This window comes from Canis lupus, chromosome 8, assembly GCF_003254725.2.
Source record: "Canis lupus dingo isolate Sandy chromosome 8, ASM325472v2, whole genome shotgun sequence".
Classification (NCBI taxonomy): domain Eukaryota; kingdom Metazoa; phylum Chordata; class Mammalia; order Carnivora; family Canidae; genus Canis; species Canis lupus.
Window position 1 is genome coordinate 11568094 of NC_064250.1, and position 26023 is coordinate 11594116.

At 36.7% G+C, this 26023-nt stretch overlaps 1 protein-coding gene across 5 annotated transcripts in view; it reads left to right on the forward strand.

Annotated features, from left to right (window-relative positions):
- The window catches only part of AKAP6 (A-kinase anchoring protein 6), a 539834-nt gene that overhangs the window by 217773 nt on the left and 296038 nt on the right, over positions 1 to 26023 (forward strand). The window contains exon 1 of one of the 5 annotated variants that reach the window (XM_049113621.1): positions 7742 to 7871. The exons of the other annotated variants lie outside the window; for them this stretch is intronic. The gene's annotated coding sequence lies outside the window, so the exon portion shown is untranslated. Of the gene's footprint in view, positions 1 to 7741; positions 7872 to 26023 lie in introns of those variants that run through there. 5 annotated transcript variants of the gene reach the window in all.

The window sequence follows — 26023 nt, forward strand, 5'->3', positions numbered from 1 at the left end:
ACTATACATATAATTTATTTAATCTGTCCTCTGTTAATGGACATTTCCAATGCTGCAATGTAATGTTGTTTTCTACCATGTGGGTATACCTGCAGGAAAAGAATTTTTAAAATTGTAATTTGCTGCTCACAGGGTATATGGCTTATACGGGTATTTTTGATAGATGTTGCCAAATTGTTTTCCATAAATCTTGTACTAATTTACATTCTCACTAGCAAGATGTGAGTATGCCTCTTTCAACATGAATGCTCACTAATTCTTTGTTATTGCTAATCTGATAAATAAAAATGGTATTTCAATGTAGTTTTAATTTTCAATTCTCTTATAGTGAGGTTGAATTATGAGTAGTTGCATAAGGAATATGGCTGCCGGCTGGTCCAAGTGGAAAGCTGAGTCATCCAAGAAATGTTCCATTGATGGGGGAGGAGGTGCCAGGCGAGGTGGAGAATTCCCTGTACTTCTGGCAGCACTGGATAGCCACAGAAGGGGATGGGGGACAGCGTGGGGGAGTTCTGGGGCAGCCTATTTCTTTTTCCTTAATGCCCCCTTCCTTCTTCCCCATGGCATATTTCTAAAGTTGCTTTTTCTGTCAAATAAACCTTAAAACTTTTAATTTTACTTAAGGTTTTTTCTTTCTCTCTTTTTTGCCTTTTTTCTTTTTTTTTTCTTTAAAGAGGTAGATTGAACAATATTTGAATTGACTTTATATTTTATCTAAATAACTGAGCTGAAATAAAGTTGTGTTAGTCAAACATTTGGAATTGTTTAGCTGAGGGCTCTTTTTCCCCATGGCAGTTTTCCCCTGGCATAAAATGTACTAGATTAATGTCATTATTGCAGGTGAGGTGGATGGGGGAGTGAAATTGCCACGTTCCTGTTTTGTGTTCCTCTCTCAGGTGCATCTCTTTCCCTAGGGACTAGGCACTCTTAAGGTGGGGTGGCATCCTACCCTCAGTTTGAAGAAATTGGATCTGAAAGAGGGCAGGGGGGAACATGATCAATGAGGCCATTTCTTATGTTTCTTTCCTCATCTTCACTACCCCTTGAGTTGGGTGGATTTTCTCTTCTTGACAAATAAGAGTGTTCAGTAGGAAATGCAGGTTGAAAAATAATAAAACCCACCTCCTGCCGCTTTGTTTCCCCTCCCTCTATCAGTCTGGTAACAGGAAGAAACCACACCAATTAATACCAACAAGTTTCAATGTTCCTTTTACAACAAAAGGGACTTGGCTTTTTTTTTTTTTATTTTTTTTTAGGATTTTTATTTATTTACTCATATGAGAGACACAGAGAGAAGGCAGAGACATAGGCAGAGGGAGAAGCAGGCTCCTCGTAGGGAGCCTTGATGTGGAACTCCATCCCAGATCCCGATATCACACCCTGAGCCAAAGGCATAAGCTCAACTGCTGAGCCACGCAGGCCTCTCGGGACTTCACTTTTTATTTAACCAGATGTGGTGTTTTGGTGACTTTTTGATAACATAGTTTTTGGTGAATTTAAATTTCTTTCTTTTTGTATTTTTCTAACCAATCTTGTTTTTAAAAAAGGTTTAAAACAAGGTCTAGAGAAAAAACACTTCTGTTTTTGCCACATGATGTTTCACAGGTACAAATACAGAAAAGTGCTTATCAGTTGATTAAAAGCCACTTTTGATAGACAAAAAAAGACAATTGTATTCCCTTTTATATAATCTTTATTAATACCTTTCTTATAAACATTGTTGGGATTGTTGCTCTTTTACTTCTTAACTTACAGAAGATAATGTGAATATTTTGAATACTTTTTTTTTAGTTTGTCTTTTATATTTTCACTTCGCTTATGATGTTTTATTTTTGATGGAGAAGTACAACATTTTTTTGCAGTGGGGTTTATCAGTTTTTTCTCTATAGGTTTTGTGGCATACTTTAGTCTTCCTCGCTTTGAGACTGTAAATATTTTTTCTTATATATTTTCCTCCAATACTTTTAAGTTTTGATTTTTTTGCATTTTAAATCTTTTTTCTTTGAGAATTTATCCTGATGTACATCTTAAAAACATGGGCGTATAAGTTCTCTTTAAATCAAAGATAAAGATTACCTTAGTGTCTAAACATCTGTTGAACAAATTGTCTTTTCTCTGCTGCTGATACCAATTCATCACATTTCTATTTCTGGCCTTATATTCTTTTCCATTTGTCTATTTATTCATGTATAAGTACCATATTGCCTTATATATTATAGTTTTATAATGTTTCATTAGTTACCTGATTGATTTTAAATCTACCCTCAACTAAAAGATAAGTTCTGAAAAATAATGATATTTGCAAAATTTCTCTGCCTTTGTGGCTTATTTTTTCCACTTAAATTTTATTTTATTTTATTTTAAAGATTTTATTTATTTATTCATGAGAGACACAGGGAGAGAGAGAGGCAGAGACACAGACAGAGGGAGAAGCAGGCTCCATACAGGGAGCTGGACGTGGAACTCGATCCTGGGTCTCCAGGATCACGCCCTGGGCCGAAGGCAGCACTAAACCGCTGAGCCACCCAGGCTGCGCTCCACTTAAATTTTATAACCAACTAGCCTAGTACCAAATAAAATTCTGTTGGTTTTTTTTATTAGAGTTTTGTTGCATTTAGAGAGGAATTTAGGAGGAACTAACATTTTCATAATCTTGAGTCTTCTTATCCAAGAACATGGTATATTTATTTATCTGTTCAAGTCTTCTTATATTCCTATCAGTATATATTCCTTTATCATGTTTTTAAATTTTTGTGAATATGCTTTTATTCTGAATGAATTGAGATCATCATATGATTTTTTTAAAATTTCTTTTTCAAACTCTAACATTGTGTTCCTGGGATGAATCTAACTTGTCATGATTATTATCCCTTTTTATATAGTACTGTCTTCATTTATGAGGACTGGTCTGTTTCTGGCTTACATGTACTCTTCTGGAGTGTCCCCTAGAGATTCACCCTGAAAGGTGGATTTTTACCAGTGCTCCTTTTCCTTGGTAGGTTCTAAGCTCCAGTTTTTGTCTCTCCAGCACTGAGAGCTGCTAAAGCTTTTCAACTTCTTAGCTCTGCTTACAAATCTGCAAAGGCCTTGAGGGGGAAAATAGTGCCAACTCTCTTATCTCTTTGAATTTTCATTCTCTGTGGGATGTTAGGTTCTCAAATCCCTGCTGCCTTGGTAAATCTCTGATGCCTTCACACTGATTCTTTTTGGTTCAGCATGTCTGGTTGTTTTCAGTGACATGGTTTCTCTGCATAGGCTCATCTGCCATTATCAGAAATGGAAATCAAGAAATGATATAAAATAGAAATTTAAGATGCTATTAAAGTACAGTGGGGGTTATAATTTTTATCTAGGCCTCAGGGAACTACAAAGGTGACACAAACTCCCTCAAATACCAAGAATATCATTGAGTACCCCATGGGATGTGCAGTTGATCTGGCTGTGACATCTGTTGCTCCACCTATCTCAGGTTAATTCTGCTCATCTCAAGGTGAGATCCCATCTCCTTTCTCCACAAACACTTCATGTGCATCCCACCATACACCTCCTCCAGGATTACTCAGTTACCCGTACCTGGAAATAAGGAGTTACTCATGCTCAGCATCTGAGTTTCTTCACCCACCACATCCATCTGGTTACCAAATCATGTTTGTTATATCCCCATATTATTTCTACAATATGTTCACTCTTTTCCACCCCCATTGCCTTTGTGTAGGTCCAAATATCATCATTCTCTTTCTGAGTTATTAGAAAGGCCCCTATTCCCTCTTTCTACTCTCCTATCAAAACAAGGAATGATCCTTCTAAAATACAAATTTTACCCAAGCTTTTGCTAGGGTGCTTAAAATCCAACAATCACTCCCTATAACCCATAGGATAAAATTGCATGCATTACACCTATCTGCCCCCTCCTCCCCTGCCAGTGAATAGACAGGCAGGCACTGTGTGCTCTAGGATGCTCAGAGACCTATGTCCTTGCACAGGGCTGCCCCTTCCTAGCATAGGACTGGAGCAAATGACAATCTCTCTGCACCTACGTTTTCTCCTCTACAATAAGAGGAAATTGAACCAGAAGATTTCCAACTCTGGTGACTTTGTGATTCTGAATCATTGCCTTAAGATGTGCTGTTTGCCTTTAAAAATGAAGCTTATGGGCATCTGGGTGGCTCAGTGGTTGAGTGTCTGCCCTTGGCTTAGGTCATGATCACAGAGTCATGGGATCCAGTCCAGGGAGCCTGTCTGTCTGTGTGTCTGCCTCTCTCTGTGTGTCTCTCATGAATAAATAAATAAAATCTTTTTAAAAAGGAAGCATATGTTTAAATAACATCTATGAAAAATAAATAAATAAATAAATAACATCTATGTTTATGTTGTGAATACTTATAAAGAATAGTATCAAATATCAATTATATAATTTTTGGTAACAACAATTGGTTTTATCTGCATGGATTCATGACTCAAATGGGAAGCTAAATCATGACTTAATTCAGCTGTTTTAATTTCAGTACTTTACCACTGAAGGCCCACAGAAGCCCCTCAGGATTAGGGTATACTGTAAACTGTGATCCTAGACATCCCTTCCTCTGGGCTGGCTTGAACTATGATGAGTATTTAAATTTTCTGGTTCCATTTCTTGCCTCTCCACTCACTCTTTCCCTTGCATGCTGGGTTCTTCTCATGCTGAGGTGTTTTCAGCTCCCTTATCAAAACTGCCTCAGACTTTTGCTTCCAGGTCTTCCCATAGGATGCTTTTTCTTCCTGGAATGATTTTTCCCCAAATCCAGGTCTGGTTCTCTCTTACTTTGTCTTTAGAATTTGGTTTTGCCTTACCTCCTCTGACTAGCTTTCTTATTCTGAATGAGGTACCCCTCCTCTCCTTCCTGTTCCCGTGATACCCTCCACAGATACATCACTGTGCTTCTCAAACAACATTGTGATTACTTACTTTTTACCATCCGTATAGATTCTAAGATCCTTGAGAACAGGGGCCATGGTTGTTTTATTTGTTTGTTTAATTTTTAAAATTCCAAGAGCTGAGCACAGAGCTTAATAGATAATGGATATTTAACAACACATTAATTTCTATTTAAATGAATGAATACATTTCACAATGAGAGCCATTGAAGAAATATATTTCCCTTATAGGAATCTTAGAAGAATCCCTCTTACAGCTAACTTTTTCAAATGCTTCTATGCCTCTATTCTTGTATGCATGTAAAAGAATCGGTCTGAAAGCATCAGAGATTTACCAAGGCATGTACATATACATGTACATATTTATGCATATAAATTTTTGGTGTGTGGCTGACTAACAGAAAATAATGTTTAAATGCTTCTTAAATTCTCTGAAAAATATGTAAATTCTCACATAAACGTAGCTTTCCATACAGATGTTAATATTTGGTTCTGGTCAGAAATTCTTGTCTTGATTTTATCTCCTTTCTTCTTTTGTGCTGGCAAAAGCTGACAGCTATTTAAATAAGAATTAAAAATAGGACCCTGTGAAGTGCATGTTTCTTTTTTTTTTTTTTTTCAGCCAGGATATAACTGACCACAGAACTGGAGTTATCTCTCTCTCTCTCTCTTAAAAAAATTGCCACAGGCTATGCTATCAAATTCTAGATAAAAACCAGTGGCAAAAAAACAAATTAACTCCTAAGACATTCTAGTGGTCCAAATACTTTCATCATTTCTAGTAGAAAATATGCTGTTTTTTCCTTATTCTGAAAGACATTCAAGGAATTTGAAGGTTAAGTGCACCAGTTTGTAGCCCTAGAGTCTGTGATTCATCCACATTGTGAGTTGGCTTTGGCTGCCGAATGTGTCTTCCCTTTTTGTATTATTATCATATATGAAGGAACCTCAGCTTAAAGGAAGTGGGAGCTGGGGTTTAGAGAAATGGAATAATTCCATCTCTGAGAGGGAACTATGTGAAAGCCTTTTGGCTTTGGGAAGGTGGATTCCTATTTATCATCAGAACTGATTGACTAGAGCAGGCCTGGCTTAAGTTTGAAGCTGGGAATGGACTCTAACTACATTCTTACCAAAGATTTGACATTATTCATTCATTTGCTCCCTCATCAGATAGCCACTGAGTTTTATAATGAAGAGGTCTATGTGATGTTCATGGTGCCAACTCAGAACTGCTGGTCACCCTAACTAAAACTGTATCTCAGGAGAATGGGAGTAGGGCTGGAGCAGCTTGTTGAACTCAGAAGCAGGCCCTGGGTACTCCATTGATTCTATAACATCCAAGAATTCATTTATTCAGCATACATTCATTGACATCTTTTAAGGGCCCCACGCTGTTTTCAGTCAAGCCAGCTGTGCAAAGATGAGCCTGAGACCACAACTACCAATCAGAGCTCCCTGCTTGAGGAACTAGGAAAGAGGGAAAAAGATCATTAAGATATCAGGCAGTAGCAGAGCCTGGAAGCATTGAAGAGGGGACATTAAGCCTGCTTAAGGGAATTATGAGACTTCCAAAGGAGGTGCCCACTGAGCTGAGTGTCAAGAAGTTAAGAGAGCAGTAGTGAAGGCAAAAGAAAAGACTCACAGATTGTCTGATTTGGTGCTCTCTTTTTAGGGAGACTATGGCTAACCTTCCCTAATAGATTTATCAATCCTTTTATTTAAACTTCTCTTGGGGGATGCCTGGGTGGCTCAGCAGTTGAATGTCTGCCTTCAGCTTAGGGTGGCTAAGGGTGGCTCGGGGCATGATCTTGGAGTCCCAGGATTGAGTCCCACATTAGGGTCCCTGCATGGAGTCTGCTTCTCCCTCTGCCTGTGTGTCTGTATCTCTCATGAATGAATGAATGAGTGAATGAATGAATGAATAAATAAATCTTTAAAAACTAAATAAACTTCTCTTGGAATGAAGTTTGGTTAATTCTGTCTATAAGTGATTTCTCAGCAGATCTCCAACTCAGGAAATTCTTTGTTTTTTCTAATTTATATCCACCCTCCTCCTGGAAATTCAAGGCCTGTCCTTTAGTTCTATCTTTTGTGGAAACCATGAGAAGGGTGCTGATGAGGAAGTTGAAAGTTTTGTAAATTTATCCCATGTAGTCTCTGGGAGTCAGAATGCTCAGTGCTTCATGGAGGAACTCACTGGTAAGGAGGCACAATGCAATTTCCTTCTACTGTTTCTTTTTGGGTTATTTCTCTTATGAGATATGTGTCTACAAGACAGTCATATTAACCAGTAGGTGGAGTAGTTTATTAGAAATACAAGGCCTTAGTAGATCTGTATCTATTTCTAAAGGGGAACTAACTTTAATAGTTATGAAAAATGTTCAGAGTATTTTTGCATTTATAGCTTTCTCCATGTGAGCCTGGAAGGGAATGAATAATCTTGGTAAGACTCCGGGCACTTAGTTTACTTTTACTGGGGCTTCTCGTGGAGCGGTATACTATGTGACCAGATACTGCCAGTCAGAACTTAATATTGTTTTCTAAAATTGCCCAAGTCACTTACATGCTTCCATTGAATTATTATTATTCATGATGGGTCTAAGCTCTATGTGGGTATTAAAAGATCGGTGTATCATTTCTGCATTTCTCCTTAGCTAAAGTAGAAACCTATGTGGTGGGATATCGAGGAAGTACTGCACACAGATCGTAAGCCTCTCAAATGAGCTTTCTATTGTAACCAAGCAACTGACACATTAGACACCCCTTTGCCATCAGCTTACATTCTCTGAGAACTTAGGTCAGCGCCTAAAATAACCCTGCTAATTGTGAGGGGGCACATGTGGACTGGAATTCCAGTTAGCAGTCTGGGAGCTGAGAGACTGAAGATTTGAAACCTGACTATAGTTATACAGCTCATAACTTCTAGGCAGTTAGGCCTAAAGCCTGTTAGTGTTCAGGTAAGGAAATAAAGTTATATTTTGTGTTTTATATTCTCTGTTCATAAAGCTGGTTAACCAGAGACAGCTGGTTAAACACCAAATCTGCTTGAGTTACAAGATCTGGGCTATCTGTGCTCTGCTTTAACCTGTGGGTTGGGTGTAGAGGAACTAACAGAAGCGGATGGCTTGGCTGAGGGACATGAAATTTCGGCTGTCTGTGTAGGACTCCACGATACTTTGGACCTCTACTTGCCTCACAGTTCAGGTAGGCTGTTGTTTACATGGAATTCTTTGTAAGATGGACAGAGCTCATAAAACTGTTCAATTCCAGAGTTGGACATGAGAGTCTCAAGTGTCTCTCCTGCACACGACATGCCTATGTTGGTGGGCACTGTGTTTTACTCCCTACCTTGACATTATGCCAAATCAAAGTCTTCATGTTACTCAAGTGCACTAAAATTCTAGGACAGAAGAGAAACTAATGGAGTTCATACAGAGTGTGATTTTTCTGGCATGTGGGAAATGCCTCTTTAGAATTTATCTTCCTCTTTTCTGTTTACTTCCCTTATTCTAGCTCCAAAAGGCAGGCCTTTATATTTGTGAGAGATAATGGGAGAGAATATTAAGCCTCTGAGTGTAGTTTCCATATATTTTAAGAGCACTTAATGAGGTCTGTGTTTTATCTTTAGACTAAGATGAAAATCAACACTACTCTTTCCAGATAACCTCACTTAGCCTCCTGTGTTTGTGCCCCATATTAGTTTAATTAACATAAAATGCTGCAGTATTGTTGTTCGTCTTACTCCAATGTTGACCTACATCATAAAGTATCAGATTTAGTTTTGGCTTCCAAGTATCTGGCATATAAAATAAGTCTGTAAATGCTATAAATGATGCTTTGGAACTTCCACCTATAGTGGGTTATTTATTTGAGCATTTTTTCAAATTTATGCATATATCTCATATCATATGACACATATTTCTGAAACATATGTGCAAATGGGGATTTGAAATTGGAATGATTTAATCCATACTTGGAAAGCTGATCACTTTTAAGGAATCCATGTGTAAAATGAAGAGGAAGTCATAAATTATGCTTTGATTATTCTTTTTGCATATCAGGTTCTATATTGAGGTAATTGACATTGCATAAACCAGGATAAATTTCTCAGGAGCAAAACCTGCCTTTTCACTATATGAATATATATGTATGTATATGTATATGTATATGATCACATGAAGATTTTTAGGTGTTTCTAGAAGGATGTGTTTTTTTGTTGTGAAGGATTTGGGAGTGGCCTATTGGATATATTGGATATTAAATTGTGCCTTTGGTATAGAAAGATTTTCTGGAGATAAGAATCATGGTCTGAAACTTAAGAAATTAAAAACTTAAAATTGAAAAGAATATTATCCTAGTCTTTGTGCATTATGTCAATTTAATAAACCTGAAAAACTGTGATGGCTTTTCTAACATATCTATTAAATCTCAGGAATTATTAGTTTGACCAATAAAAAATTGCCAATATTTGACAGTCTTAGACTTAAAAATGGCGATTTTATGTGGGTCATTCTAATTGTTTAATGGACATAAACTCATCTTAATGAAAATTTAGCCTTAACCTCCAAAACAAGAGTAGCAAGAGTCAAATATTCTCATCAATTATGAGAGCTATCTTTGTTAAAAATATGATCATCAAAGGTCATTTCCTGTGAAGAAATCTGGTAGTATGTGTTACATCCTTTTTTTTCAATCCTTAGCTTTTTTGTTTGGTCTCTTAAAAGGAACTTACTCTTTCCGCCAAGTGCTACCTACAGTGTTTATCAGATCCGGTGACTGTGGGCATACATCCTCAATGGCTGAGGGTTGGTATTTAGCTGAGTTTGGGACGTCTTTGAGAAGGTTCATTCTATAGTAGCTTGTCAATGACCAAATACATGTTAGAATTTTAGGGTTACTTTATGTATGCTATCTCAGTGCTCTATTTTTTTCTAATTTCTAATTTTCTGATATCATTGTTCTAGTTTTTACCTAAGTTCAGTGCTTTAAGTTTTCTCCTAGATACTGCTTTAGCAGCAGCATAGGAGTTTTTATATACTGTGTATTATTTTTATTCATTTAAAGATGACTTCTAATTTACTTTTGATTTCTTCTTTGACTCATGGATTATTTAGAAGTGTATTAGTTATTTTCCACCTCTTTAGGGATTTTCCAGAGACCTTTTTGTTATTGTTTTCATCATTCTAACTTAATTTCACTGTAACCAAAGAGCATACTTCTTATGACTTGAATCTTTTAATTTATTGAGACTTGTTTTATGATTATTATGTATCTTGGTAAATACTCATAGGCATTTGCTGTTGTTTGATAGAGAATTCCAAAATGTCAGTTAGGTCAAATTGGTTTCTAGTGTTGTTAAAATATTCTCTATCTATAGTTACTTACTGATTTTATGTCTCTTTGTCCTATCAATTATTGAGAGAGGTGTATTGAAATGTCCAACTATGATTTTGAATTTGTCTAATTCTCCTTGCAGTTCTATTAGTTTTGGAAACTCTCTCATAACATACATTGACGTTTAGGGTTATAATGCCCCTTTAATGAGCTTATTATCCCTTTATCACTATGAAATGACTGTCTTTATCCCTGATAATGTTCTTTGCTTTGAAATTTACTTATTCTGATATTAATGTAGCCATTCCAGCTTTATTTTAAAGGCTTTTCTCTGTTAGGAAGTTTCTATCTAAGGTATTTACATAAAAATAAACTGTATAACTATTTTACTTATTAATACATTTAACTTATTAATTAAATGATAAGTAGAATTCATTAATAACTATTAGGTGTTTTTCTACAATTCCGTCTTCACAGTGCAGGGTTTCTATAGCCATCTTATCTCTACTGTTATGTGATTATCATTATATAGTAAGTAGCCTTCTTTCTATATACTGCATAATATTTATATATTTAACATGTAGCATGAAAGGGGCACTGGGCAGTCAGAATGGATGCTAGCAAACAGCAGGTGTGGCCTTACTGCTTGCATGCTGGCTAAATATCTGTCCTTGAATATATATCAACTGATGTCCCCTGAGTTAGGTATGGGATCCATTTTTCTGGTTATACATATTCTCTACCTTTTGTAGATATTTTTTTTTTTTTAAAGATTGTCTGGTTAGAGTCCCTAGAGCTATTCAATAATCAAGTTAACATGTATATCAACTTCTTAAGTCATGGCTTTTTTATGTTAAGGGAAAACTTCATAAGGGAACTTATTTTTAAACTTTTATTTTAGGTTTTGGCTGATGTTTCAGGCAGCAAATACTTATTCATTAGTTTGCTAGTTATTTATTGAGGTCCATCCCTCTCATATGTCACCCATTGGAAATTTGAGAATGAACACCATTTGCCCTGAAGAAGCTACTGTACTCAGGGAAGGAGGCCTGTTGTGGGTCTTTGCACACCTAGGATGAGATGTGGCAGTGTGTGGGTGGTATGTAAGAGGGCACTCACAGGATCTCTCAGGATGTTAAGAGCCCAAAATAAATTAATCCGCCCATTTCCCAAAGGGTAGCAACTATTTTGTAATGTATATCCTGTTTTATTCTTCCAGAGAAAGATTTTTACCATTTACTTTGTAACCAATGTATCTTTAATGATTAATTTTTTTTTTTTGTTCATGACTGGGGTTTTACTAGAGCTTTCATTTACCATACTCCATGTAGCATAGATTATCTCATGGTGTGCCATGTAGCATAGATTATCTCCATGTAGCATAGATTTACCATACTCCATGTAGCATAGATTATCTCATGGTGTGCCTTACATGCTCTTGGAATTCCATAAATATTTGTTAAATGAATATTTACCTCTGTGTATGGAAGATATAGGAAGAAATTGGAGTTGTCCTTCAGCCCTGTCCTGAGCTGGATATCACCCAAAGTAAGTGACTATTACCAGAAGACACTCCATGGCAGGCATTGGGGGAAGTTAAGGCATCCTCAGGGAACAGGAATGGGCCATGGTGATATGCTTATAGGACTGAAACCAGAGCAACAAAATAATTTTGTTCATAGAGCCTTCTGTGTACTGAGAACAGAGTGCATCTTACGTCATCTCATGCCTTCAGTGGGATTTACGCATGCCTTTGTTCCTTTCCCTACAATGTAGCCTCAGCAGCTTGGCCCCAGGAATAAATTACCTTCAGTTGCCAGCTAGGCCAGAGCAGCTTCAAGGGATGGCATATAGAGAGGTTAGGCTGGTTTGGTTGTACTACTGGTAAGGACATTTAGAGGATTTGAACTACCAACTCAGTAATAGTTGGTAAATAGTTCTACATATTTCCTCCCCTTTTCTTTTTCTTGTCAAAACATTTTAGAAACTCTTTGGTAAACCCAGTTTAAAAATAAGGGAAATTTCTAGAACTAGGTGATGGGTACATGAGTGTTCATTTTATTATTATTCTTTATACTTTACATACAAATTATATGTTCTGTGTATTAGAACTTTTCTCATGATAGAAAACACACAGGATATGAAAAAAAAATCTTTCAAACATGATGTTAAGTGAGGGGTGCCTGGGTGGCTCAGTCAGTTTAAGCATCTGCCTTCAGCTCAGGTCAGGATCAGAGCATCCTGGGTTGGAGCCCTGCATCCAGCTCCCTGCTCAGCGGGGAGTCTGCTCCTCCCTTTCCCTATTCTCTCTCTCTCTCTCTCTCTCTCCCCACTCTCAAATAAATAAATAAAATCTTTAAAAAACAAAAAACAAGATTAAGTGAAAGAAACAAAAGAATACATACTGTATGATTTCATTTATATAAAGATCAGAAATAAGGAAAACAACTATTTTATGTAAGTCTGCATACAAACTAGCTAAAACGATAACAAAGAAACAAGAAGTGATTACCATAAAGTAATAGGCTTGATCACCTCTAGGCAAAAGGGCATATGGAGAATGCTTTTGCTGTCAGCAATGTTCAGTTTCTTCAGCACAATGGTGGTTACATATATGTTCACTTTATGATTATTTGTTGATGTGCATTTAGGCCTTATAAACTATTATCTATGCAAATCATATTTCACCACATAAAAATAAAATTTAATGTAAAAAAAGGAGAGAAAAAAAGAAGGAATTTTCATTCTTATTCATTCATTTAGGACTATCATTTTTTATACATTTAGGAAAGCTGCTCCTTGCTTTAGATTTTAACTGCTGTTGATTTTGGGCTTATGTCAGTAGGTCTCTATGTATTATAATTTGACCTGTTCAGAAGATGAATGTGATTGATAATACATAGCCTTGATATTGATGCTTAGAATAGAACTTTGATAACATTTTTTGATACAGTAGTAGTAATATTAAATAAATATCACTACTAATAATGATATTTGGGATATTATATAAATTTACTATCAGATTATTATATATTTGATATTATTACATATTTATTGTCAAACTGAATATGATGAGTATTGCCCATTTGACATTCTTAATTTTTTGAAGCATTAATCACTTAAAAGGAGAGACAAAGACCGGCACAATGTTCATTTGTTACATGGTTTTTAACTTTAAAAATCTGACAGTTATAGTTGATAACTCCTTACTTATACCAAATACCCGTTATTGAAAGTAGAACTTGTTGAGGAAGTACATATGTGTCTGATGAAAATTAAAGCTTTTCAATAAGATTCTGTGTTTGTATGAACTGAAACAATGTATCTGTATTTAGCTATTATCTATAAAAGTTTAACTGTAATTGATATATCCAAGAAATACCTGAGACTTAGATTCTTGTTTCTTTAGTATCTTTGTGTTTGACCCACTTAGATTAGGTCTTTACTTACAAGAAAAAAGAGATGGGAAGAGGTATGGAAAACTCACTAACATGTTTCATCAGCCTGAACCGTGGACTTATCAACAGGAAACAGGAAATATAAACAGATTATTCTTAGCAATGATCATGCTTGCAAAAACCTGAGCAATTTTCTGTGGAGAAGTTAGCACCCCCACATATCCCATGACTTGATAATTTGACAGATTGCTGCCCAGTATTCACTTGATAAGATTATTAATGGATATTTTGTGAAAATGAATACTGCTAAATGTTTGAAGGATTCTTACTACAAGGAAAGAGGGGAAATATAATATTCAACAAGTTACCATTTCCTATGCTCTAATCCTCTGGGATACTGCACATCCATCTACTAAGTTCCTAGTTGGAAGGAGGACATCCACCCCATCCAGGTTGCACAGGTGCCAGTGGTTAAATTGCATCCATCCAGTGCGTTTACCCATGATTGGTAAGTTGTGGTTTGAGTGCCATTGCTAGCTAGAATGATAAAGATTTGGATGGGAGAATAGAACTTAACAGTGCTAATCAGTACCTATGGGAGAAAGCTCCAACGTTTAACCTTTTTTCTACCAGTTTTGCCAAATGTTTCTGGAATTTAAAGGTATGATGGGCATAGCTACCAACATGTCATAAGATACTCCTCCTTCACCCTGTTTATCCATGGTATGGACAAATCTCTTTTTCCTTTATCTCAACTGGGCAGGTATGCACACAGGGAACACTTGGGTGGACTCCCAAAGAAGCAAAGTTGAGCCTTGCAGTTTCTCCTTGCAGGTGCATTCTGATGACTCAGAACTGTAGCAGAGCAGTTCTGCTCTGTGCAGTCATTTAAAGATCAAGGTTCCTTACATCTTGGGTGGTGTTGTCTGATAAATTATAATATGAACTGTGAATGTGAATCATATGTGATTTCAAACTTTCTAGTAGCTGTATCAAAAAAAGTAGAAATGGACAGGTAAAATAAATTTTAATAATACATTTTATGTAATCAATTTGTTGAAAATAGTATCTTTTCAACATGGAATCAACATAAAATTATTAAAGAGTTATTTTAAAGTCTTCCTTTATATTAAGTCTTCAAACTCTAGCGAGTGTTTTACACTTATAGTACATCTCTCAATTTGGAGTAGTTACATTTCAGGTGCTATCATAGTGAACAGTACAGATCTAGAGGCTCTGCTATTTTCTAGGTCCTCAGATTCCTCTACTGGATCTTTTGAATTCAGCCAGCAGATATGGAAGAGAGTGCATAGAGGATCCTCAAAGAGATTTTGGGATATAAGCAATGAAATCTTTTTTTTTTTTTTAAGGTTTTATTTTATTACTTATTCATGAAAGACACAGAGAGAGGGGGAGAGGCAGAGACACAGGCAGAGGGAGAAGCAGGCTCCATGCAGGAGCCTGATGCGGGACTGGAGCCTGATGCGGGACTCCAGGATCATGCCCTGGGCCGAAAGCAGGCACTAAACCCCTGAGCCACCCAGGTATCTCTAAGCAGTGAAATCTATACCTTCTACCCAACTTCCATTGGCCTGTACTCAGTCATGTGACCCCACCTAGACTGCATGAGGCACCCCCAGGTTCAGGCATGTGCCCAGGGGCAAAAGGAAATGGGTTTGTTGAGCGTGGGACTGAATCTGCACCACAGCAGATAAGATATTATTAACCACACTTTGCCGTGCAGGAAATTGATGCCCAGACAGATTAAATGCTGGGTGAGTTTTTTTTTTTTTTTTTTTTAATTTTTATTTTATTTATTTATTTTTTTTTATTTTTTTTTGTTTTGTTTTCTTTTTTTTTTTTTTTATTGGTGTTCAATTTATTAACATACAGAATAATACCCAGTGCCCGTCACCCATTCACTCCCACCCCCCGCCCTCCTCCCCTTCTACCACCCCTAGTTCGTTTCCCAGAGTTAGCAGTCTTTACGCACTGTCTCCCTTTCTGATATTTCCCACACATTTCTTCTCCCTTCCCTTATTTTCCCTTTCACTATTATTTATATTCCCCAAATGAATGAGAACATATAATGTTTGTCCTTCTCCGACTGACTTACTTCACTCAGCATAATACCCTCCAGTTCCATCCACGTTGAAGCAAATGGTGGGTATTTGTCTAAATGCTGGGTGAGTTAAGGGGAAAACATAAGTAGAATGCAGACCTACCCTCCCTAGAGTAATGTTTCTTCCATCAGACTGCCCTGCCTCTTCCCCTATATTTGTTTCCCAGCCTCTTTTTTTGTTGTCGTTCCTTTGTTTTATTTGTATTGTTTCAAGTTTTTAAGTTTTTGTTTAAATTCTAGTTAACATATAGTATAATATTGGTTTCAAGAGTAGAATTCAGTGATTCATCACATATATAACACCCAGTGCTCATCACAAGTGCCCTCCTAATGCCCATCACCCATTTAGCCCATCCCCCATGCATCTCCCCTCCAGCAACCCTCAGTTTGCTTTCTATAGTTAAGAGTCTCTTAAGGTTTGCCTCCCTCTTTTTTTCTTTTTTCCTTCCCCTGTGTTTCTCAGCCTCCCATTTAATTCTGCCCATGTAAATACAGTTTTTGGAGAAAGCCTGATGGTTGTAATATTTTATCTCATTGGCTCTCCTAGGCTGCTCTATGACTTGATGACAGTATCCTATTACTCCTGTTTTAGAAAATGACAGGCAGTCCAGTATAATGAAACAAATATGCCTTATTACTGAATGGTTCAAATAATAGTACTATTCTGAGCACTGCATTATCATTTTGAGTGGGCCTTTTCCTTCCATGTACTGAAGGTCCTCATTCAAAGCAAAGGATTATTAAGGTCCTCATCAAGCCATTTCAATCAATGTATAAATTGCATTTTATGTTATAATGAGCAGTCTGCTCAATTGAAGTTTTCAGCTTTTTAAAAAGTGCTTAGAAGAATAGTAACAGAAGTGCTCTTAATGGTGAAATTATTGAAGTACTTGGATAAGCTGCTTTATTTTTTAGATGGAGAAATAAGATAATATTCCTCAAAGCAGACTAATGATAAAGAGTGATGGTTCTCCATGGACTACTGATTATAACATGATTATAAGTGTCTATCAAGGGCAAGTTTTATTGAAGATGATATCATTAGACCACTACCCTTTAGCTTTAAACTACCCATAGCAAACTGTTTTAGAGTTTTTGTTGTCTTAAATTTTTGAGTATTTTCAATACATTCACAGAGTTCAAAAATTTAAAAATATTATAAGATAGACAATGCAAGGTCCCCATTCCATCCTCTAATGCAGATGGTTAGTCCTTCTGCCTAGCTTCTCCCTAGGTTTTTGGAATGATCTTTCCAGAGTTTGTATGCACATTTATAATGAAACATGAATATATATTCTTATTTTCTTTTTATGTTATCCTATACACATTATCTCACATCTTGTTTTTTAAACTTACTATGTCAGAATATGGAAGCTTTTAATCATCATCATTCTTTCTTATAACTGTGTAGTATTCTACTGAGTGAGTTTGCCATAATTTACTTAACTAGTCCCCTACTGATGGACATTTAGTCCATTTCCAGTCTTTGGATATTGCAAATTGTATTGCAGTAGGGAGGCTTGAACATAAGTCATTCCACAAAAAGTGCAAATGTATTTGAACCATAAATTCTCAGAAATACGATTGTAAGACAATGTGTATATATATTTGGAATTTGATAGAAATGGTCAAATTTCTCTCCCAGTAGTTGTACTCATTTACTTTCCAGCCAGGAATACATAAGAATGCCTATTTCTTACACTTTTGCCAATAGTTTTTGTTATCAAATTTTTGAATTTTATCTTGTAGCTGAGAAATGATATTTTGGTATTGTTTAAGTTTATATTTCTCTTACCATGAGAAAGATTGAGCAGCTTTTCACACATTTAAAGACTGTTTTTATTACTTTTTCTGTGAACTGTGTTCATTTCCATTGCCTATTTTTTACTTGTATTGTTGGTCTTTTCTTTATTGATTTGTAGGAGCTCTGTATTGAGTAGGGGAATAAGCCCTGAGATATGCACAACATATATATATATATATATATATATATTTGTTATTTGTCTTTTGACTTTGCTTAAGGTATATTTCTTCATCATTATGCAGAAGTTTTCCTTTTCTAATGTGGTCAAGTTTACCTTTCTTTTAATGACTGGATTTGAATCCAAAAGATCTTTCCTACTCTAAGCTTATAAATCATTTACCTATTTTTCTTAGTAATTTTTACACTTTCATTTCTTATATTTAGATCTTTGATCTATTTGTAATTTTTCTAGGTACACAGTGCTTTTAACTTAGTTATTTTCCCCAAATATTTATCTAGTTATTATTTTTTTTCCCAGTGATTTGAAGTAACTCCTTTATCACATGCTCAGATACACCTGTGTATTTGAGCCTGTTTCTGGACTCATTCTTTCTAATTGTCTGTCCGCATTTATGTGCCAGTTTTAATTACTGAGACTTTCTACTATAATATTTGTTAGACTAGTCTGTTTTCATTGCTCATTTTGTTGCTGTTATTGTTGTTGTTGTTTTCTCTGGCTGTTCTTTGTCCATTTATAGATTAGAATTAGATTCCCATCCCCTTTCTTCAACCCCTTTCCCCAATAAAAACTTGCTATTTGTATTAGAATTGCATTACATTTGTAAAAATAACTTAGGGAAAGTTGCTATTTTAGTGGCATGGGGTCTTCCTATTCAAGAACATGCTTTGCTATCACATTTGTTCATTTTTTAGAAAACATTTTCAGTATATTTTAAAGTTTTCTTCCTTTAGATCTCCCACATTTCTCTTAGGTTTATTCCAAGGTACTTTATCTTTGTTGTTGCTATATCGTTAATGGAATCTTCAGTTAAAGCTCCCAAGAGCTTATTTTTTGTACATATGATAAGTATTGACTTCTAGGTATTAATTTTACTCTACTATCTGATTAAATTTTCTTTAAAGTTTTCAAGCATATGGAAAACTTTGACTAGTGGTAGGCTTACCTTTTCCTTCCCAATAATTATTCTTTGGTGCAGTTGTTAGTCACTGAGTTACTTTGTGGCAACTAACAACTTCTAGATTATCCTGGCCTATAACAACAAGATATATTTGTTGCTCACATTGTATGACTATCACAGGCGATCCCTTGGTGCTCTGCTCAGTGTCTGTCATCTGGGACCAGGCTGAAGGAGAATCTCCATCTGGGAGATGCTAGTCTCTTGAAACTAAGAAGGCAAGAGTGATGACAGAACCACTCCATAGCTCTTAAAATTCCAGCTGCTTTATTCTGGCTTATGTTTCATTGGCCAGAGCAAGTCATATGGCTAAGCCTGGTATCAGTGGGATGAGGAAGTGTAATCTTTTAAAAGAGAGGAGCATTGGTTATTAGAGATCAATATCACGATCTACTATAAGCTCTAGTTAATTTTTCCAGAAAAGCAGCAAAATTTGAAAAACAGAGTCATAGCTTACAGTCTGCTATCCCCAATACTTAATTGTATAGACTTATATATTTGTTATTGCTCTATCAATTAACTCTTGCTGAATAATAAGCCAGTCCACAATTCAGTGACATATAGTAGTAAGCATTTATTTGTCTCACATGCCTGTTGATTGACTGGTGATGGCCTAAGCAGGCTGAGACTAGGTTGAAGCAAGTGAGGACTTGACAGGAACAAATTTAAGAGGGTGACAAAAAATTTGGTAATCAAAGCCAATAATATATTAATGTAGTATTTTTTTTAAAATTGTATGTATTTGAGAGAGAGTGAGAGCAAGTGAGTGAGTGAGAGAGAGAGCATGAGCCATGGGGACGGACAGAGGGTGAGGGAGAAACAGACACCCCGCTGAGCATGGAGCCTCATGTGGGGCTTGATTCCAGGACCCTGAGATCATGACCTGAGCCAAAGACAGACATTTAACCGACTGAGCCAAGAGGGTGCCCTTTAATGTGATATTCTTAAAAACTAAAATTAAAACAGACAAATCCATGATGAACAAAATTTTAAATTTTAAATAAAGACAGAATCAATAACAGTGCTGTGTCAAACCATATTGGAGACTGAGGCAAAAAGAAAAATCAATAATATTGATTCTGTCTTTATGAATGGTTATTGAAAAAGTATATTTATTGAGTCTTATGTATAAGGCATTATGTTATATGCATAACGTATATGTATATCTTGTTTATGAGATGTATAAATATTAATTTTCCATTAATCAGTCATATTCTATTTGTAGCAAATATACTCCTTTTCATAATCAGAGTCCAGTAATATACACAGTAGTTTAAAAATTCACTTTTGAAATCTTCAGAGTATTCCTCATATTCCTTTGAAAATCCTCAGTTGTGCCTTAATTTCTAGCCATTAAATAGGAAAAATCATCTTTGAAAACAGGCAAATATTATTCAGGACCAAGTATTTGGGAAGTAAGCAGGGTTATTGAACTGAGTATTAATCTTTGGCCAAAAATAAGAAATAAATGTGAAGATATAATATTCATTTTATTATGCAACTTGATAACTTGACTTACAGGCAGTTCCTAAAGTGGAATTCTAGAAAGTTCTTTTTAAACTTTATTGTTGAAAAAGGTAGACAACTCCACAGAGTGACAACTTTGAGAGAAAACATTTCTTTTGAATGTATAAAGTCTAGAGTTAATGTAGCTCTTCTTCCATGTCAGTGAATTGAAGAAATGTCCTAAGTCCTGGTGAACAGAAGGGATTATAACTGTTAGAAACTTATTGGAACCATCCTAAGAATATTGAATCAGCTCTGTAGAGTGCAAAACAGAAGTCATAGTTCTATTTTTTCTGTCCTGGTGTAGAAATTGAAAATATTTACATATACATAACATATCAGGGACTGATAACATACAAAGACAGTGGTAAATGTTTCACCATGGAGAGATAGGCCCTTATCACTTCTACATAATGTGCATCCTTCCTTGTTGAATCTCAGTCATGCCATGTCTATAAATCTGGCCTTGATTTTGTGAGCATATGTAAGTATCTAGACACATGTTGACTTGCTGGCCAGTAGGCAAGGATGCTTCATTCATACATGAGTAAATTTATGAAAATACCAATTACTCAGCCCGATTCAGAAATACATACATTCAAACCTAAACCCGTGTGTCAATATATAACAAGTAATAGTTTTATGGCATTTGCAACTGTTCTTCATATGTAGATTTCACCGTAGTTATTTCACTTTAAAGAAATTCCCCATCTCTTTTTCTGTGTGTGCATATATAATCTCTCTCTCTCTCTCTCTCTCTCTCACACACACACACACACACACACACACACACACTTCTTAGGAAGACCTTAAGAAAAATTTTTTAAAAATTCAGTCACATGACTAAAAAGCAGTGCTTCTCCTGAGTTGGAGAATAGGAAGAGATACTGGGGGCTAGCATAAGGTAAATTCACTGTATGAGAGGATTTTTGTTTGTTTGTTGGCAAAGTTAAGTAAAATTCTTAGTCATCTTCATTCTGGCTTGGTCAGTTTTGTCTATCGATTCAATAATTGCTTGTTATTTGTCATCAGTATCAGTCAATTAGGGGATAATAGCGTGACAAACTTTGGGCATTTGTAGAATTACTTATAGCAAAGTAACCAGATGTTCAAAAATTTGTAGTCTTGTAGGAATACTAAAATAAGTAAAGCATAGTGCTTCCTCTCAAAGGCCTTAACATCCAGTGCCTCAAACTATTAAGCAATGTTGGGGGTACCTGGGTTGCTTGGTCAGGTTAGGTGTCTCCCTTCAGCTCGGGTCATATTCCCAGGGTCCTGGGATCAAGCCCCACATCAGGCTCCCTGCTCAGTGGGGAGCTTGCTTCTCCCTCTGCCTCTGCCTCTGCCTCTGCCTCTGCCTCTGCCTCTCCCTCTTCTCCACTCACTCTGCTTGTTTTCTCTCTCTCTGTGTCAAATAAATAGAATAAGAAAGGGTTAAAGAAAATATCAAGATGCAATGCCTGGATGGTTGTGCTTATTAAGTGGTGTCTTCCAGTATCAGAATGTAATTGGCTGGCTCAGCACGTTGTAGTATTTTTTCCATTTTTCCCTTCTTTTCCTTCCTACACATGCAGCAAGCTATTTCACTCAGCTGTGAAATATGTACCATTGCAAGGCAATGTATAATTAAGTGCTGGAATGAGTGGGGCAGGCAAATGCCATTGGAGATCAGAGGACAAATAATTCAGCTTGGCTTGTGAAAGGCATTGTAGAGAAGGAAGTACTTGAACAGGGTCTTGAAAAAGATTTGATCACATACAGAGGCAGGACAGAAGGACAGTTTAGGCAACGGTAATGCTATGAGCAAAAGACAAGAGCCAGAATGAGTCAGGCTTATTTCAGGGAGTGTCTGAAACTGTCTCCTCTGACTCTGGATAGGGGATGAAACTGGCAAGGACGACTGGGAGCTTGCTGGTGTGGCCTGAAGGAGCAGGCCATGGCTTGCAGGCCAGGGATCTGAGCTCTGCCACTAGCTAGCCACGTGTGCTTGGCAAGTCACTGAACCTTCGAAGCTTCAGTTACCTCAGATGTGAAATGATGATTCAGACCGAAAAATCTCTAAGGCAACCTCCTATTTGAAAGTAACCTGGGATTCTTTTATGGTGGTCCTTGATAAACAAGAATAAAGACTTTTGGGGGGGCTCCTGGGTGGCACAGTTGGTTGAGTGTCTGACTCTTGGTTTTAGCTTAGATCGTGATCTTGGCGTCATGAGATCAAGTCTCACATTGGGCTCTGTGCTCAGCACAGAACGGAGTCTTCTTGAGACTCTCTCCCGCCCCCATCCTCTCTCTTTAAAATAAATAAATGAATCTTTAAAAAAAAAAAAAAAAGACTTTTGAATTTATCCCAACATTGCAGAGCCTTTAAGTTTTTTTTGTTTTTTTTTGTTTTTTTTTAAAGGGAATCATGTAACAAAAGGGGAAATTTATCACATACTTAAAGGGGCATTTATTGATATTAAGCTCATAAGGGGTGATTGTCTTGGGAAAGGCAGTTGACATATTGGAGGAAGGAATCCAGCTCAGAGACTATGCTAGTAGTTTAGACAGGAGCAGGGCAGTTGAAATAGGAATCAAAAGAAGGGGAAAGGCAAGAGACATTATTCATTCATTCTTTATTGGTAATAAAAAAGTTGTACTAGTTTCTGGGGATCCAGTGAGAAGTAATACAGAAGTAATACAGTAATACAATGTTTGTTAACATTGTAACAAAAGGAAAAACCAGCAGAATTTGGTAATCGGACAGTAGGGTATTTGTGCCTTGAAGAGAATGATGTTTATTCCAAGGCTAAATATCCAACTATGGAGGATCAGTTTAAAAAACATTGTATTTTTTTCTAACTGTATTTTCATAAAATGGAATACTATGCAGCTATAGAGAATTATGAAACATTTGTTGATATGAAAGGATATTAATGATATGCCACTGAGTGAAAAACAACACAAATATAGAATAGAAAATAGAAAGTTATCTACCACTTTATATAAAGAGTAGGATTACTGGTGATTTCTTTAATTACCATTCATTCAGTGATTTCTTGAGGGCCTACAGACATGGTGTGTGATTAATTTTTTTGTCTGTTCTAAGAGATCAGGATGCATTCAGGGGGGGTATGGCCGTAGATGACTGTGGTTAATTTTTTTGTCTTTTCTAATTTTTTTGCAATGAATTACTCATATTATCTCTGTTGAAAACTAATTTCTAGGGACACTGGGTGGCTCAGCAGTTGAGCATCTACCTTTGGCTTGGGGCATGATCCTGGGGTCCTGGATTGAGTCCCACATCGGGCTCCTGCTTCTTCCTCTGCCTACGTCTCTGTCTCTCATGAATAAATAACATCTTTAAAAAAAAAAAAGAAAACTAATTTCTAAGTAGAGTTTAAAAAATTCTTCCATTGGCCATTTGCCTGGTGCATGAGTGTATTTTTATGAGTCCTCCTTGGCTATACAAGTGAAGTGAAGGTTGCATTGTTAAAATTGACACTGTCCTCCCCATGTTTCCTCCAGGTGTTTACCCAAGAGGGGAGGTGGTTCCAGGACACCAGCCTCCTGCTTAGGGTAGATCAGGGCACTGCTTGCCCTTTGGCAGCCAGAGTGATCAGAACTCCCAGGCGCAGTCTGGCTCCAAGGCAAATGGAGTCCCGCTTATGAGACTTGCAACTCTGCTGGCTTTTTATAGTCCTTCTGAGGGCTGGTCATTCCAGCCTGGTGTCAGTTTTCATTTGCTGAATGTTACTCGACACTCCTTTATTCCAGGTGAAGTTGCCTCTCCCGGAAATCTCTGTCATTCCATAAACACTGGCAACTGCCCCGCAGTGCAGCTGACCTCCCACAGTTTTGAAAAACAAAATGTATTCTGGCTACATTTAAAGGAAGTTTTGGGGTGAGTTCGTGAGTGAGGATTTGGCTGTAAGATCTTTGTGGGCAGAGCACCTAAAGGGGGATCTGGAGCTGGTTATCACTTAGGGTCCAGGGGCCTTCGATAAAAACCTTTGTGTTATTTTTTCCCTTCCTCCAAACACCTCTTCTCCCATGATTACTACTAACCGTATCTTTCTGCTAGAACGTGCTCATCGCTGCCTCCTATTTTTAAAAGGCAAGTTCTTTGTGTATATGCTGAAGAACAAACAAGCCAGCAAAAAGCCACCAAATTATTATTTTTTGAAATAGTATTTCATGGTCCTTATAATAAACTGTAATATATAAGTAAACATGGGGCTATATATATGAAGAAAAAATTGCCTGCAGACCTATTCCCCAGAGATGTTTTGGTGTATTTTTTGTGCACTTATTTTACTTTCTACTCACATAGTGGTTTGCAGCCTTTGTTCTACCACTTTTGTAGTCTATTTATAGATCTTAAGCTGTGTCTATTCCAATATTTTCCATTAAATAGGCCTATTCTTTCTATAGCAACTGAATGCTATTATAATTAGGTACTTAACTGCTTTTTCAATGTCAAGATGGCCTCTAGGCCCTGAACATATGTTTGTCCATTTCAGAGAAGCATCCACTTATTTTTTCATGTCAGTTCTGGCTGAGGGAAACCACTGGAGTCAAGCTAGCCAATCAAGTCCTCATTCTTTGTTGCTCTGTGATGAACCACCCAGGGGCATTTAGATGCAGAAGAGTCCTCAGGGTCACTGATAGTCTTGACCTTTGCACCAACCTAAGGGAGAAAGGAGGAAAAGCGGTCCCTTTGGACCATAGCATCCTACACATACCTTCAACCCTCTGCTTACAGTGTGAGAGCCTTCTTATGTTTGTATGGGCAGTCCTGGAGCACAAATCCTCTGTAGTATAAGTGGACAAGCAACATAGATAAAATTTAATTACAGAGTCCACTTTTCACTAGTTCCAGTTCCTAAATTTCCTTAGGAATTTCCTTATTAGTATTCTCTCTCTGATTTGAATGCAGCCCTTTCCAGCCTAGGTGTCTCTGCACCAGGCTCTCTCAGTTGAATCTTGCTTTTGCCTGCCATGCTCAAAATCTATTTTATTGTCATTAAGATGTCATGCAAGTCTAAAGAAGCAACATCTTCCTGGCCTGGGTGTTCTAGTCTTTAGTTCACTCTACTTACAAAGATCATCTACTGTTACCCTCTTGTATTAACTATTGATAATTCCTTTATGTCTCTAATTTCCCACAGCAGGTCTTTTCTTCAGCCATCTACTTATGGCCACACATTTTTCTCCTCCTTCCATAGCGCTAAACTGACTGCTTAAATATAGCAACTATCTCATTTTAAGCATTGAGTTCATCTTTCTCCCTTCTGCTTTTTTTGTTTAACTTTAATAGTATGCTTTACTATTTGTAAGCCACCTTCAATCTCTCTTTTTTTTTTGTAAGAAGATAAGGTCTAAGTCATAAAGAAACAATATAAATTACCTTATCCTTGTAAATCTCTCTTACAGTCCTTTCTTATTCGTATTTTCTGTATCTCTAGCTCATTTGCCCCTTTGCTTTGTTTCTTTAATTTTATTATTCATTATTAATTTACTTGTACACATCCAAATTTTCACTAGACATTCACGAGATAGTTTCTGCCCTGCAGTTAAATAGGGGTAGAGGAGCATATGACTTAGGATACTATTGGCAGGAGATTATTAATCATGGATTATATGTTTAAAGGAATGACCTGAGGTTCAGTTGAGATTTGTGCTCACTCAGAGCTCATTTATTGTCCTGCTTTTCCTTTTGCGTGTTTTCTGAAACCCTGTTCATTGTTAGGTACGAATAGAATTCTGTGTGTGTAATCAGAAAGTTCTCCTTCACTAAGTTTATAGTCAATCCAAGTAAGCAATGAGG